This window comes from Apium graveolens, chromosome 2, assembly GCF_009905375.1.
Source record: "Apium graveolens cultivar Ventura chromosome 2, ASM990537v1, whole genome shotgun sequence".
Taxonomy (NCBI): domain Eukaryota; kingdom Viridiplantae; phylum Streptophyta; class Magnoliopsida; order Apiales; family Apiaceae; genus Apium; species Apium graveolens.
Genome location: NC_133648.1, coordinates 89,096,994 through 89,114,889, shown reverse-complemented (window position 1 = coordinate 89,114,889; position 17,896 = coordinate 89,096,994).

The following is a 17,896-nucleotide window of genomic DNA, read 5'->3' as shown; positions in this document are numbered from 1 at the left end:
GTTTACTTTCATGTTAGTATATGTTCGTGTCGTGTACTAAAAAGACAAATACAAAATTTTCGTGTCTTGAGCACGGTTGGATAGCTCAAGTGGTAAAGGGCTTATCCTCTGTCGTCCCAGATCCTGGGTTCGATCCTGGCTCACCCCGAGAATTGTTGAGAACAGATACTCATTTGTAAGGCTATAAGCCAAAATTAGTAAAAAAAAAAAAAAAAAAATTTCGTGTCTTGTGTTGTCTCTAAAATTGCTGGATCTAACTTAATACAAAGACCGGTGTTGCCAAATGAGGAAAAGGCCGAACACCCTAAATATTATTGCAATTTTTTTTCCAAATACTTTAAAATGAAAACTTTCTCCATAAAATATAGGATGACGCGTATATAAACTTTAATGTATAGTGTCACATATTAATAAGAAAAATGTATCTGAGTGTGCCCAAGTACAAGATTAAGAAAGAGGAAGGAAAGTTATACGACAAAGTATATTTTATTAATATTTTTGTAATTTTTTAAATCAAATTTTGCAAATTACAAAGATGACTAGTACATTTTGTATTAAAAATTCTTCATATCTCATCCATTACGTATTAAGAAATATCAAACTCTAAATAATAACTAATATACTATAATATATAAATTGTTTGAAAAAGAACTTAAAATATATCATATTTTTTATTTTTATTTTTATTCAAACTAGAACAATAATTTCACTGTTTTCACCAAAATTTTGTTTATTAATTACTAAGGATTTGTTAAGTTGATTTAAGTGAGGAAATTAAAATGAACAAGAATCAGAAGGTAAGGTCTCATTTGTTAACATGTGAATGAGTAACTATGAAGTGAACCATTTTTTTCCCTCTATTCAGATTGTTTGATTCAAATATTATGCATCTGGACGACTAAATGAACAAGTGCTGGACGAGTGAGCCTCTAAATTTCCACTCAACCAGTCAAATTATATTTATATCACCTTTTTCCAATTCTCATGTAGCAATTTTATATTTTGTCATTTTACTTAATATTATTGATCTTTTATTAAAAAACAATCTTCTTGTCCTCCTAGTAGTATGCAAACACATGTAGTGAATTTTGTGACTAAAAAAATTAATAAATTTTTAAATTTCATGTTTTGTATTTAGAAAATAAAAGTTTAATTTAAATTACTTATGAATGAATCAAAAATAATTAAATGTATAATTATTTGAATTAAAATAGAAAAATACGTAAACTTTATTTGAAGCTTATATATATTGGGGATGTCCATACATGAAGTACTTTTTATATAGAGATGAACTATTATTTAAAAATATAAATACATAATTTATTTCATTTTTCATCATATATAGTTTTTGTTAGGTCCCAATATGTTTGTAGAAGGGGGGTTGAATACAAACTATACCGTTTAATCGAATAAAATGCGGAATAAAAAAGTGAAACAAAATTCAAGTTAAATAAAACTATTATTAAACTTGAAAGGTGTTATAACAACAGTATCGTTTACAAGTGATTAATCTCAAATAAATTATTCCAAATCTAGAATAAATTCGACATGAACTTTTTCTATTTTTGAAATAAAAAGATCAAATGCTTAAAGCAATTTGAGATTAAGTTCTAGGGATTTTGATCCGCTAGATAATTACAGAACAACAAGATAATGATTTCTAGTGGTTTGAAATTAATGACTAGAAATTAATAGGCTCTGAATGCAGTTGAGAGAGATGAAATGCTTCTGATATTTTCTTTCTTCAGGTTGTTGTTCTCTATTGAATGAGCTTCTGCTTCTGTCTTGTTATATTCAATCAACAGAATGAATTGAACTAGCATGACTATCTGTGAGACAATCAATTGAGCTAGCAAGACAATTCCACCAGCTGATAAGACTTTCGGTATGACAGTTAAATGAACTGGAATGACAATCCCAACAGCTAGTAAGACATTCGGTAAGACAATCAAATGAACTGACATGACTTTCGGTATGACTATTGATTGTCATACCGATTGTCATACTAGTTCAAAAGATTGTCTTGCTGAATTAATATTGAATTTAAATTCAAAATTAATTCTGAAAATTTATAATATTAATTCAGAATTAATTAATCAATTAATTCAATTAATCAATAAAATTAATCTTTGCAGATATAATTTATTTTCTTAATTAAATTATACGACTTAATTAATTAATAGAGAATTAATACTACTCTTGAATATCAACCATTCTTCTGAAAATCTTTTGATAATTATGAATCAATTCCACCACTTCAATGTTGACACTCAATATACTGTCTGGTTCATGAGTGACTAACTTCCGTGACGTTTCTTCATGTCTTGACTTTAATAACTTGATTTTCTTCAGATTAAATCCCTGTAAATATTTGATACCCTGACGAGATCTCTGTCACTTGATTAAATCCACAATATTGATTTATATCACCGAGGCTTGATCAATTTCTTGAACTTCTTCCAGTGAAGTAATTTCTAAAGCTGCAGATGAACATTGATACTAAATCCTTTGACAGATGTTATTTGGAGAGATCTCTTTGACTGTGGATCTACTATTTACTTATTACATTCTTATTTGAGTTGGGTTAAATCATCGAATAAACAAATAGGCTATGACATATGCTTTTCAATCTCCCCTATTTGTTTGTTAGACAATAACAACAAATACCTAGAGGATAACTCAACTAACAAATAAGAAAAAAATATTAATAGAAATGCAAAGTAAATAGCAGAAAAGTTCTGGATTATATTTAACATTTTCCAGATTCCAAAAGAAATTTACAAGTGAATACAAGATAGATGTTCCTCTAGTCTGAACATATGAATACATTGGTCTATCTTGATTCATAAAGCTCTAAGCATATTACATTAAGTTTTGAGCTATTCGAATTCAGTGATCTTCCCTTCCAACTTCACCTTCTTCCAATTCTTGCAGCAATTCCTTGTCGAAGACACGATCCTTTTCTATAGAGAGACCGCCTGGTTTGACTGGTTGAACCCTGACTGAACTTAGCTTATTCTTAAACTGATTGTACCTTTTGATGTTCTTTTCACAGTAAGCTTGAATCAGATCAGCAGCTTGAGTTTTTAACATGGATGAGTATCCGACAGTTCTTAAGTGATGTTCCATCCAGACAAGATGCTTAGCAGATTAGTCTTTAAGAGATTGTGCATCGAGATGGCAGATTTGAAGACATTCAGACTTAAAGAATCTTACCTGACGAGGATTGTTGACCACTTGAGGACTAGCCCTACTGGCAAACTCTTTGAGCCTTTCTCGAAGAACTTCATTCAATTCTGAGCTTCTTTTTACTTTGTTGAGTAGAACCCAAATCTCAGATAAAGAACGATTCTCAAACAAGTGAAGTGATACTTTAAAAGATCCTTCATTATGACAATATACAAAGATGCTCATTTCATTTAAAGATCTGTCAAAGGCAGCTGTGATCCTTGAGACTTCAGTCTTGATAACATTCATGTACACGTCATTGTTTGGATTAGAGATTTCCAGCTTGTCAAGAAGGTGTAGAAACTGCCTATCATTGTTTGTGCTCAGCTGAGGCATATCAAGTACTCTCCTAGCTTCATCCTATTTTACACCAATCTTGAGATTTACATCTCTCCTCCTTTCTTCAGCTTTGATGTCATGAAGACGTTGCTTTTCAAGAGTTTCTGTTCGTTGGATTTCCTTCCTCATGTCAATGATCTGAGATATCTTTTGAAGTTCAACTTCTTTTCTCTTCAACTCCGACTGCTCTTTCGGGAACTCTTTCTCAAAGACATGGTCCACTGATGCTTCCTCTTGCCAGTCTTCAAAATGACTTTTCTCTTCAGCTTCAAAGATACCAGCTTTATCTTCCATGACTGGTTCAGTGGTAACAGTTGGAACATTAAGAATGTCAAAGTCATCTTGTTCTCCACTATAGTATTCATCATCAGCCTTCCTTGTCCTTCCAACATCAGAATCTTGAACTTTTTCTTTTCCACTTCTCCCCTGTTTCTCCCCCTTAGTTGAGGAATCCTCTACAGCTTTACCTTGAGACCCCTCATGACCTCCATTTCCTTCAGAGCCCGAGCCTCCACCAGACGACCCTTCAAAGAAAATCCTTTGCTCTTTATTAGGGCAGTGAGAATTTTTTATCATGAAATACAAGTGTTTCATCCCTTCATTGAGATGTTCCATGCCCTTTTCTAACTTCACAAATCTGGAAGAGTCCAGTGAATGATTCATTTCAACCAGGTCTTCAAGAGAAGTCATTCTTGTATGGAGAGAGCAGAAGTTTGAAATGTCTTCAGCTGATAAAGTTGGAGATGCCTGGATTGAGTTAAGCTTTGGTACAACAGGGGACTTCAAATCTGATATCTCAGTCCTGATGAGTGCCAGCTGATTATTGACAGAGGTAGAAGAAGAAGAACGTTCTTTCAGCCTGACTTTTAGCAAGTTGGTGATGCCTGGATTGAGTTAAGCTTTGGTCATTCTTGTGCTTTGAATGTTTGAGCCTCAGCCTGACTTTTAGCAAGTTGTTCTTTCAGATCAGCAATTTGAGCTAACAGATTTTCAGTGTTTGTGTCTGTGTGTGCGCTCACCTGAATATCTCTCCTGTTTGGTTCACTCAACTCACGTGCTTGTGTTTCTCTCAATATAAGTGCTCGTGAGGAGCCATCCTGTAGCTGGTCTTCTGTACCTGCAATTGAAATCACCCTAGCCTCTTCAAGAGAGGTCAGTGGTGGTGCAATGGGAATTCGCGAGTCCCGATCCTCAGTCAAACCTATCTTTTCATGTAAACTTGATGTCTGAATTGCTTCAGTGATAGATTGACCGAGTTGCCCTCCACTTTCTCCAGATAAATTTGCGAGTGAAGAATCCCGTGAGGGAGCCAGAGGTGCTGGATCTGGGAGGGGAGAAAATGACTCTATTAGAGGTGGCTAAGAGTCAGATTTTCCCTCTGAAGCATGTGACTGCTCTTCTGCTGTAACTATGGTAGGCACTGTAACCGACTCAATGTGCACTCCTATCTCTGTGTCCTGAGAATCATCTATTGGTCTATATGCTTCCATTGTGAGTAATAGAAGTGTGCTTGACTCAGTACAAGATGCCATGGCCCTATGGCGAATTTCAATAGATTCATCCTGTTGAGAGAATGTCTCTAGTAACTGTTCACTGGCCATATCAAAGTCCATGTCCTGTTGGGAGGACACGGATGGGCTTTCAGATGCCTCAGTAAGTGTTTTTCTTTTCTTGGGAGGAGGCAGAGCTGAGGGTTCATTCACATCCAACAACATACTACTTCCTACTAACCTTCTCGGTAACATTTTAGACAGTGGGGGAGAGGTTGAGACTCTGTGTTTGGCTCTATGACCTGGGATTGAAGCTGCGGTTCTACAACTTCATGGTCAGCCCTATCAACCACTGGGGGTCTTTCAACAGAAGTAGGAATGGTGTGAGAGTGAGGAATTATTACCTGCAGTGGAAGAGCATCTGATGTTTGAGCCTGGGTGGCTTGAACCACTGGAGGTTGAGCTTGCTGTTCATGACCGGGAAGATTGAAAATTGGTAAAGGAATGAAGGTGGCCATGAAAGCAGATACAAGTACTGGAACTTGCATGAATTTGAAGGAAATGTCTTGGCGTGTGTAGATCTTTTTACTTATGGGAGGGGGTTCGGCTACTGATGAGTTAGCAAAAAGAGCCTTATGCTCAGGTATGAGAAGATGTTCTGCTATAAGAATGAGAAAGCGAGCGTAATAGCAAGAAACCCTACGATTTGTGGAATGATCACACTTAGCTAAAATGAGACGTCTCAGAAGAATAGGTAAAAGTAATTTGCCAACATTGATCCTTTGATTGAAAACAACCGCAAGACCAATATACTGCAGAGTGGAAGTGATGTTGTGAAAATTTGATTTAGTGCAGTTGACAAACACTTTGGAAAGAGTATCAAAGAAAATGTCCCATTCAGAAACCAAATTGGATTTAGAAAGCTTAGTTAAATTAATCACCCCCTGATAGTTAATAGCAAGGAAAAAATTTGAAATGTCATCTTCAGAGGGTAAATTACAGAAATTGTCTATTGGAAAATTTAACGCTCGATTATTGACTGTTTCATCAACTACATACTGTGTGTTGGCCACGGTGAATGAAAAAGAGTTAGAATGCAAATCAGTCTAAGCAGATCGACATTTAATAGAATATTTGATTTAATAACAGAGCTAACAATCGAATGGTCATTTAAAAATCTAATCCACGGCTTAAATTTTTCCACATTACACTTTTCTGGATTAAAATAACCAACATGATTATGCGAGACAATTTGGAAATTTTGAGCCATTTTAAAAAAAAATTCAGTAAAACACACAATTTCAGAATTTTAAGAATTAAATTAAGAGAAATTCGAATTAAAAATAATTAATAATTCGAATTGATTTAATTATATCCCATTTTTTTTAAAAAAAAGTATATCTAGTTGATTTATGTCCCACAAACACACTTAAAACAAAACAGATTTTATACGCACCCAATAACACAAAAAAATTTAAAATCCTTGAAACAAAACGGGCAGCACTTCTGTATATATACACGCGTATGTATATATCACAGAAGTGGAGTTTTGTGAAGCTGAGTAAAAACTCGAGCGGAAAGAAAACTAGTAACAATGGCGACTGTTGGATAATTGAAGAGAGAGAGAAGACAAACAGCGGTTGAGAGAAGGAAGAAAATGAGGAGGCTTTTAAAAATGATTTTAAAACTAAATACAAACGCAAAAACTATTAAGTAGGATAACTGGTATGACAATCGAGGATAGTCATACCGATTGTCTTCCCGATTGTCCTACCAGGCAAAACAGAACAAAAAAAATTTAAAAACAAAAACAATTAAAACAAAAAAAAATGATTAAGTATAACTGGTATGACAATCTGGGATGGTCTTACCGATTGTCATACCGATAGTTATTCTAGTGCAAAACATAAATATAGAAATATAAAATAAGTTTTATAACTGGCATGACAATTGATTGTCTTACCGATTGTCATGCCAGTATGTTAGGTCACACACACTGTAGAGGGGGGTGAATACAGTGTATAGTACAATCAAATCAAACTCTAATAACTCAAGTAACAGAAAACAAACTTTATTCAAAACAATAAACTCTGTTACAGTATGGAACTGTCCTCTCTCAGTGATGAACAAATATCACGAGAGCTGCTAGGGTTACAATGAATAATCTTCTCGATAATGATAACACTTATAGTGTAAACCCTATGTCTGTGTTTATATACTACACAGTTATAAGATAATCGCTAATTGATATGGAATATAATTCTGCTTCCTAAAATACATCAATTAGATATCTTTTCTTCCAAGTATTCTATTCTTCATAGAATTCCTTCTTCATGCATATCTCTTCTTACATTTGTCTTGATCTTCTTTTCCTTTAATCAGCTGCCTTCCTTATCTGAATATTTCCTTTAAGTCCTGATATTATGTTCTGATAAATATCTCCTGAACTTTAAGTACTGATGACTTAAGTTCTGACTTCAGTATAAGTGCTGATTTCAGTTAAGTACTGATTTGTCATGTTTAAGTAAGATCTGAAAACTAAACATAAATCATATTAGTCATGACATTATCAAATATATCTAACAATCTCCCCCAACTTGTAAATTAGCATAATATACAAGTTTAACAGATATTTGATGATGTCAAAATCATTAAGTATAAATGCATGAGAATTTGACTAGATAACTACAACTTATAGTCCTTAAAGCTTTACCAATTTTAACTTCTGATAACAACTTCAGTCTGTATACATATCAGAATTTGAGCAGTTGTAGATCTTGACTTGGCTTCACTTTCTGATCTCTCTGATGTCCGGAGTTGTTCTGAGATAATTCTTTAACAAACATCTCTCAGCATATCCGAGTTCATCAATCATCCTCCTTTTAGCATCTTTAAGTTCTGCAGAATCTTCACCAATTTGAAAGATTGCAACCCTGAGATCATTAATTTTAGCTTTCCTTATGTCCTGATCCAGTCTGATCAAATATGCCTTTTCAGACTCAAGATTGAATTCCACAGCCTTGTAACCCAGAAAGGTAGTTATAATCTTAGCAGAGTTAGGCTTCATCTTAACAATATCACCCTTGTGATCTCTGTACTTTGCAAGATATATGCTGTCAGGCTTAACAGATAAAGCCTTTTCTGTTTCTGAATTTGACTCTTCAAATAGTTTGCAGCACTTTCTGTTATTTTGTCATTCACTTGAAGTAAGAATAATACATGTTCCAATTCTTCAAAATACTTCAGTGGAATGGCATTTTCCCTTATATGATAAACCCTACCATCTGTCATGAAGTACAACAAGATGTGTTCTCTCAAGTAGGTATGGTAAACCATCTGTACAGATTCTAGTTGATTCAATCTTTCAGGAGTTGCTCCAATACCTGGTTCACTTAAGGAAGTTGGATCATTGGTTGTGTTCTGTATTCTTCTTTCATCAGCACTACCCAATCCAGATTTATCTCTTGCTTCCTTTCCAGTAACCACTCTTGCTTCAAAACCACTTACAGCAGTCTTTAAAGGTTGAGTCTGTTTGGCTTTGGTGAATCCTGGTAGGAGTAACTTTGAAGGTTTAACATGAGCAATGTCAGAGGTTTCCTTTAATTTATCTTCTGATATCAAGTTAATTTGAGTTATGTCAGAGGTTACTTGCTTCTTTGAGATATCAGAACTAACTATATCTTTACTCTGAACAACTTGAGCCATGTCAGAGGTTGTCTTAGAAATTTTTCTTGAAGTCAGAGCAAGATCAACATCTTCAACAGTAATTTCTTCGTCCACATGAGGCACATAAACCTTGATAGGTTCACCAACTTTCTCTTTGCCCTTGGACCTTGGATCTATCAACAACTCCATTTTGCTGTGGAGTTCCAGGAGCAGAGAATTCCTGCTTGATTCCATGGTCTTTGCAGAACTCTTCCATTATCAAATTCTTGAACTCAGTACCATTATCACTTCTTATTATCTTCACTGAAACTTTGATTAATTTATCCAGTTGCTTGACATGATCAATCAAGAGAGATGCAGTTTCACTTTTTGTGTGCAAGAAATACACCCATGTGTATCTGGTGAACTCATCCACTATGACCATAACATATTTCTTCTTTGCAATAGACATGACATTTACTGGACCAAATAGATCAACATGTAGTAGGTGATAAGGCTCAAGAATTGATGGTTCATTCTTGCTCTTGAATGAGGATTTCCTTTGTTTAGCCTTCTGACAAGAATCACAAAGGCCATCAGGAGCAAATACTGACTTTGGCAGTCCTCTCACAAGATCTTTCTTGACTAGTTCATTTATATTGTTGAAATTTAAATGAGAGAGTTTCTTGTGCCAATTCTAGCTTTCTTCAATTGATGCTCTACTCATCAGACAGATTGCAGAACCATCAGTACTTGTTGAAAGCTTGGCTTCATAGATGTTACCATGCCTGTATCCTTTCAGAACAGCTTTGCCTGTAGATTTACTAATAACTTCACAGTGTTCTTCAAAGAAATCCACATGATAACCTCTGTCACAGATTTGACTAACACTCAGCAGATTGTGTTTAAGTCCCGAGACCAGAGCTACTTCTTTAATGATGACATTCCCAAGATTGATATTGCCATATCCCAATGTTTTTCCAATGTTGCCATTTCCATAAGAAACACTTGGGCCAGCCTTCTCCACAAATCTGATAGCAGGGCTTTATTTCCAGTCATATGTCTTGAACATCAACTGTCCAGAACTAGGATGTTTTTCCTGTTGCCCTGCAATCACAAAGACCACTATTGATTAGTTTTAAGGACCCAGACTTGCTTGGATCCTTTGGCCTTATTAAGTTTGTTAACATTTGCAGCGGATTTAGCATCAGAGTTTATGTTAACATTTTTCTTATCAGAATTTACACTATCAGACTTTGAATCAGAACTTACACTAGAAGAAACAATGCTAACTTTCTTTAAAGAAGGTTTTATTTGATAATAATCATTGTACAGACTATGATATTCTTTACAAGTATAAATGGAATGCCATAAACTACCACAATAAAAACAAGGATTTTGTGGCTTATATCTAACAGACTGAATCTTAACTCCTGACTTTGAAGGTAAGGAGTTTATATTCTTATTCTTCCTGCAAAAAGAAGCCAGATGGTTAGAACTTCCACAGTTATGACATGTTTTTCTAGGAGCATCAGGAACAGGCTTATAATCATTGCTTTTATTCACACCTTCCTTTCCATTCCTATTTTTCCTAGGTGATTTTACCTTGTTTGCATTCTTAACTTCTTTCAGCTTATGCTTAAGCTGCTTCTTTGTCATTAAGCCTACGTTTACTTCAGTTGTCTTTTCCTGTTTTAGTTTGTCAGAAGTTAATTCCTCTTTAACTTCTGATTTTTCATTATCAAACTTTACAGCTATAAACTTAACAAGCTTTAACTTATATTTTTGATTAACAACTATAGGCTTAATTTCTACAGTTCCTTTATCATTCTTATCATCTCCATAACCTAAGCCCTCTTTCCAGTTTTCACTACATAACAAATTCTGAGTTGTTCTGCCAGAGTTAGTCCAAGTCCTGATAATCTCTCTTTCCTTTTCTAACTCAGTTTTTAGAGATTCATTCATCTTAAGTAATTCATCCCTAACATAGAAAGCATCATCTCTATCTTTCTGAGTTTGATGGAACATGACTAACTCTTTTTCTAAATAATCATTCCTCTTTTTACAAGCAAGATTTTCAGAAGTTAATCTTTCACATGTTAAAGTTTGATCTCTATAGCTAATGAACATGGTTTTAAGATATCTTCTCAACTCATTAATATCATCAGTATGAAAGACATAAGTAGTTTGAGGTACCTTTAACTCAGCAGCTTCAGAACTGCTTTCAGCACTTGCCATATCAGCATTTGCCATCAAGGCATAATTCTCCTCACTTTCATAATCTGAGGTGTCTGTCCAGCTTTTGTTCTTTGTGACAAGAGCCTTGCCTTTGTCACTCTTCACTTTCTTGCAATCAGGAGATATGTGGCCTTTCTCACCACAGTTGTAGCATTTGACATTTGTATAATCTCCTCTGTTAGACTTTCCTCCTTTGCCCTCAGATTTTTTGAAATTCTTCTTATCAGAACTTGCACCTTTCCTGGAAAACTTCTTTCCCTTCCTGAACTTCCTGTATGCAATCTTTGTGATTCCTTTCACCATAAGGGCACACAGCTTCATCATCTCTTCATCAACATCCGTCTCAAGCAAGCTTTCAGATTCTGAGTCATCATCACTATCAGAACTTGATGACTCAGTATCAGACTTTGTGAAGAGCGCTTTACCCTTGCCTTTCCTTGAGGTGGCTGCCTTGGGGAATTCTTCTTCATCCTTAAGAGCAATTGTCCTTGACTTTCCTCCTTTCATCTTGCTTCTTTGTTCCATCTCAAGTTCATGAGTCTTGAGCATCCCATAAATTTCATCAAGAGTTGTTTCATCAAGATTATAGTTGTCTCTTATTGTTGTTGCCTTCAAATCCCAGCTTTCAGGAAGAGCCAACAGAAATTTAAGGTTTGAATCTTCAAGATCATACTCCTTATCAACCAGTGACAAATCATTCAAGAGTTTAACAAATCTATTATATAAATCAGTCAATGACTCATTAGCCTTTGAGTCAAAGTGTTCATACTCTTGAGTGAGTATTGTCTTCCTGTTCTTCTTAATCGTATCAGTTCCCTGACATCTTGTGTCCAAGGCATCCCATATTTTCTTTGCAGTCTTGCAGTTTATTACCCTGTTTGACATTACATTATCAATGACACTATGCAGTAAGTGTCGTACCTTAGCATCCTTAGCAATTGATGCGATATCTTCAGCAGTTAGTCACTCTTCTCCTTTGGTACTGACTTTGCTGCTTCACCTGCAACTACAACAACGAGCTTGGTTGGTTTGTGAGGCCCTTCCTTGATTCTATCAAGATATTCTGGATCTGTAGCTTCCAGAAACATAGTCATCCTCACCTTCCATATGGGATATTCAGATGGTCTCAATATGGGAACTCTAATTTCCTCATATCGGCTATGGATTTGTGTCTTTGGAGGTTCTTCAGTTTTGGTGGGCTTAGTTGGAGTTTCTACTTCAAACATGATTGTTTTTGGATCTTAAACTGTTTGTGTGTTAATCGATAGGCTCTGATACCACTTGTTAGGTCACACACACTGTAGAGGGGGGTGAATACAGTGTATAGCACAATCAAATCGAACTCTAATAACTCAAGTAACAGAAAAAAAACTTTATTCAAAACAATAAACTCTGTTACAGTATGGAACCGTCCTCTCTCAGTGATGAACAAATATCACGAGAGCTGCTAGGGTTACAATGAATAATCTTCTCGATAATGATAACACTTATAGTGTAAACCCTATGTCTGTGTTTATATACTACACAGTTGCAAGATAATCGCTAATTGATATGGAATATAATTCTGCTTCCTAAAATACATCAATTAGATATATTTTCTTCCAAGTATTCTATTCTTCATAGAATTCCTTCTTCATGCATATCTCTTCTTACATTTGTCTTGATCTTCTTTTCCTTTAATCAACTGCCTTCCTTATCTGAATATTTCCTTTAAGTCCTGATATTATCTTCTGATAAATATCTCCTGAACCTTAAGTACCGATGACTTAAGTTCTGACTTCAGTATAAGTGCTGATTTCAGTTAAGTACTGATTTGTCCTGTTTAAGTAAGATCTGAAAACTAAACATAAATCATATTAGTCATGATATTATCAAATATATCTAACACAGTATAAAACTATACTGAATAATTTTAAACTAAGCGCTGTTAAACTACAATGACTTTCAGCAAGACAATTGTAATAGTCTTGCCGATTGTCATTGTAGTTACAAGACAATTACAGTTACAAAAACACAGAATTCAGAAAATAATTACAGAAAACTGAACTAAAGACTAATAAAACTGGCAAAAAATATTTACAAAATTAAAATATTTCATAGATAATTATATTTTCAGTCCAAAAATAGATTTCTTTTGAATTTTAGCAAATAAAATTCATAGAAAAATATTTTTAGAGAAAATAAAATATTCTGAGATATAATAAAATTAACAAGTTGAATAAATAAATAAGATAAGATAATAACAATTTCATAGAATTAAGCAAGAATTATGGTAAATATGATAAAATAAATTTGCAAATGAATTTTTCATTCATGAAAAATTTATTTGTAAATTCATTCAAGAACAGATTTCAGATATTAACAAGTTTAATCAATAAAGCTATTCAACATACCCAATTTACCAACTAATCTGGTAAATGTGGATTCATCAAGAGGTTTAGTGAAAATATCTGCTATTTGTTCTTCTGTTGGAAAAAAAATAGTTCAACAGTACCATTCATGACGTGCTCTCTAATAAAATGATACCTGATGTCAATGTGCTTGGTCCTTGTGTGCTGCACAGGGTTATTGGTGATGGATATTGCACTTGTATTGTCACATAGAATAGGGATTTTGTTCAATACAGAGCCATAGTCCCGTAGCTGATTCCTAATCCACAAGATCTGAGCACAGCAGCTTCCAGCAGCAATATATTCAGCCTCGGCCATTGAATTGGAAACTGTTTGCTGTTTCTTGCTGTACCATGAGACTAGTCTGCTACCTAGGAATTGACAACTCCTTGAGGTGCTTTTCCTATCAACAACACTTCCTGCGTAATCTGAATCTGTATATCCAACAAGGTTAAAACCCGATTCTTTAGGGTACCAAATACCTAGATTTGGTGTTCCCTTAAGATATCTCAAGATTCGTTTAACAGCAACGAGATGAATATCTCTAGGATCCGCTTGGAACCTTACACATAAGCATGTAGCATACATAATATCTGGTCTACTTGCAGTAAGATAGAGTAACGAGCCAATCATACCTCTGTAGCTTGTGACATCTACCTTAATGGAGTTTTTACATGGTCCAAGCTTGACAGCTGTAGATGACGGAGTCCTTGCTGATGCAGAATCCTCTAGATTGTACTTTTTGAGGAGGTCCTTGAGATACTTGGATTGACAAATAAATATTCCATCTAACCTTTGATTTACTTGTAATCCAAGAAAGAACTTCAGCTCTCCCATCATGCTCATTTCAAATTTGATGTGCATTAACTTAGAAAATCTCTTACAGAGACTATCATTAGTAGACCCAAATATTATATCATCCACATAGACTTGGACTAATATAGTATCATTTTTATGCTTTTTGGAAAAGAGAGTTTTGTCTATGACACCTCTAATAAAGCTATTTTCAATAAGAAATTCAGAGAGAGTGTCATACCATTTTCTTGGAGACTGTTTGAGACCATAGATAGCCTTGAAAAGAAAGTAGACAAAATCCAAATGATCTGGATCTTCAAAACCAGGAGGTTGCTCTACATACACCTCTTCATCCAGCTTTCCATTCAGAAAGGCACTCTTGACATCCATTTGATAAACTTTAAAGTTCGAGAATGCTGCGAATGCCAGAAATATCCTGATGGCCTCTAGTCTAGCTACTGGAGCATAGGTTTCATCATAATCAATGCCTTCAGCTTGAGAATACCCTTTAGCAACCAGTCTAGCTTTGTTTCTTATAACCACACCATCTTCATCTAGTTTATTCCTGAATACCCACCGAGTACCAACAACTTTCTTGTGTGTAAGTCTAGGTACCAGTTTCCAGACTTGTTGATGTTCAAACTGATCGAGTTCATCTTACATAGCAATCACCCAATCTGGATCAGTCAGTGCTTCTTCAATCTTCTTAGGTTCCATCTCAGAAAGAAATCCTGAGAACAGACATTCATTTTGAGTAGCACGTCTAGTTCTGACTCCAACATCTGGATCACCAATAATCAACTCAAAAGGATGAGCTTTATTCCAGACAGTCTGTCTTGGAAGATTTGATCTTGATGATTCGCCTCGAAACATATTGGGATTTTGTGTCCTACTAGTTGATCCTTCAGCATCTCCCCCTGAGTTGTTATCAGGTTGACTTGATGATTCTTCGTCAGTAGCAGTGGTATCTCCATTATTGCCAATGTTTCCATCACCATTACCTTGAGTATCATCATGATTAACAGGTTCTTCACCAGCAACAACCTCAGATTCTTGATCATGTTCTGTTTCTGAATCTGACATATCATCAAACTTCAGTTTCTCAGAAGGATCTTCAGTCTGGATACTAGGGAGTTTAGTGTCATCAAATGTAACATTGACACTTTCAGTTATTTTGTGTTGATCAATGATATACACCCTATATGATCTTCTTCCATATCCAACAAAAATACCCTCATATGCCTTTGCCTCGAATTTACCACGACGATCATCTCCATCCTTGAGCACGAAGCATCTGGCACCAATTACATGAAAGTATTTGATAGAAGGTTTCTGTTCATTCATAATCTCATAAGGAGTCTTCATGAAGTCTTTGTTGATTAGAGTTCGATTCTGAGTATAACATGCAGTATTGACAGCTTCAGCCCAAAAGTACATTGGAAGACCTGATTCACTTAACATAGTTCTTGCAGCTTCAATCAATGTACGATTCTTCCTTTCTACCACTCCATTTTGCTGAGGGGTTCTAGGAGCTGAAAATTGTCTGGTAATCCCTTTGTCTGTACAAAATCCATTGAGAAGTGAATTCTTGAATTCTGTTCCATTATCTGACCTTATTGCTCTAACAGGGACATTAACATCTAACTCGATCAACTTGATATGATCAATCACAAATTGTGGTATTTCATCCTTAGAGTGAAGGAATAAAACCCACGTATACTTGGAATAGTCATCAACTATCACAAGACAGTAACACTTCTTTGACATCGAAAGAACATTAACTGGTCCAAATAAATCCATGTGCAACAGTTATAGAACACCAGTTATGGAGGATGTGTCAGTGCCTTTGTAACTTGCTTTCTTTGACTTTCCTTTCTGGCAAGCCTCACACAGTCCTTCTGGGGAGAATTCTAGCTGAGGCAGACCTCTGACCAATTCTCTTTTGACAAGAGAATTCATTGTTTTGAAATTGAGATGGGAAAGTCTCTTGTGCCATAGCCAACTCTCATCTGACGATGCCTTTGTATAGAAACAATTGACTTCAGGATTGCTTCCAGAGTTCATGTCAGCTACGAACAGATTTCCTTTCTGGATTCCCATCAAGGAGGGTTTTTCACTTTTCTTGTGCAGAATCTGACACTTCAGCTTGTCGAATAAAACATTGTAGCCGTTGTCACAGAACTGACTAATGCTAAGCAGATTGTGTTCAAGTCCTTGCACAACATACACATTTTCAATGATAACATTACCAGCTTGCAAACAACCATATCCCTCAGTTAAACCTTTGCTGTTATCTCCAAAGATAACCACCGGGCCAGCTTTCTCAACAATATTTGATAGCGGGGCTCTATCTCCGGTCATATGTTTTGATGATCCGCTGTCAAGAATCCACACTACCGGTTCCACCTGTTTAATGCCCTGCAATACAAATGGATTAGACCTTCTTCGGAACCCAAACTTGGTTGGGTCCGACATACTTGTAGAATTGGCCTTTATCAGGCAAAACAACATTCTTAACTTTTATGTTCTCAACTTTCTCAACGACTGGACATTTGACCTTGTAAACAGCCTTGACAAATTTCTGTTTAGGCTTAGGCACAAATGTCTCCTTTCTAGCTTTAGGAGGACTAGCAGTCTTAGACCTATTATGCTTCTTATTATTCACATGCTGACGAGGAGTAGTCTTATCACTAGAAACGTGCTTACCATTGAAATAAGCAACCATCAAATTAAAAGCACAAGACATGCAATTAGGAACACCACATACTTTATGAGAGGAATTAGCAACAGAAAAATTATGCATGGTAGGCATGGCATTTTTGTTATCCAACTCAGGTGTGTCTGAGTTAGTCTTAGTTGCTTTCACAACTTTGACTGGAACTTTCGACACACTTGACTTGGAAATAACCTTCTCATTAGCAAGATCTTCAGCACGTATTTCTTCTTGAATAATAAAGGAGGTCTCATCAAATGGTTCAGCAATTGATTCTTTATAGAGGGGTTTATCAACACCCTTAAGCACATGTGGTACTTCCCTACCTTTAGCACAAACATGAGGAGGGGAGTTTATGCCTAATTCTCCAATAGAAACATTGTAATCATAACCTACTCCAGATGTTTGATTAATAACTTGCTTATTGTAGAACTCTTTAGCCTTAGAGCAAGAATTAAAGTAAGCTTTGACCTTAGTCTCAAGATCGATGATCTTGTCTTTGAGAATAGTTTCAAGTTGTCTATAACAGTCAACTCTATTCTCTAGAAAAGATACTTGTTCTTTTAATTTTTCTTGATTAATGTGCACAAGTCTTAATTCATTGACCTCTTTCTCAAGGTCTTTGATTTGTTGAGTTAATATTTCATTATCACGATGAGCATAATCTAAGGAGCCTCCTAGATGATAAACTAATTCAACATCAGTAAATTTTACCTCTTTTCTTGACGATGAGGTGTTTGCATCACTAGCCATAAGAGCAAGATTCCCAACTTCTTCATCTTCACTGTCAGTATCATCCCAGCTTCTTCCCTTTGCCAGGTAAGCCCTTTCAGATTAAATCTTCCAATTAAAGTCATAAGAGTTCTTCCTAACTTGCTTTGGCTTTCTGCATTCTGTGGCAAAGTGTCCCAACTCATTGCAGTTAAAGCATTGAATGATGCTTCGATCAACCATCCCTGTTTTGTATCCACCACTGCTGGTGTTAGAGGATGAAGATCCACCTTTCTGGAATCTGTTGTAGTTGGACTTGTACTTGAACTTGGGATTCCTCTTGAATC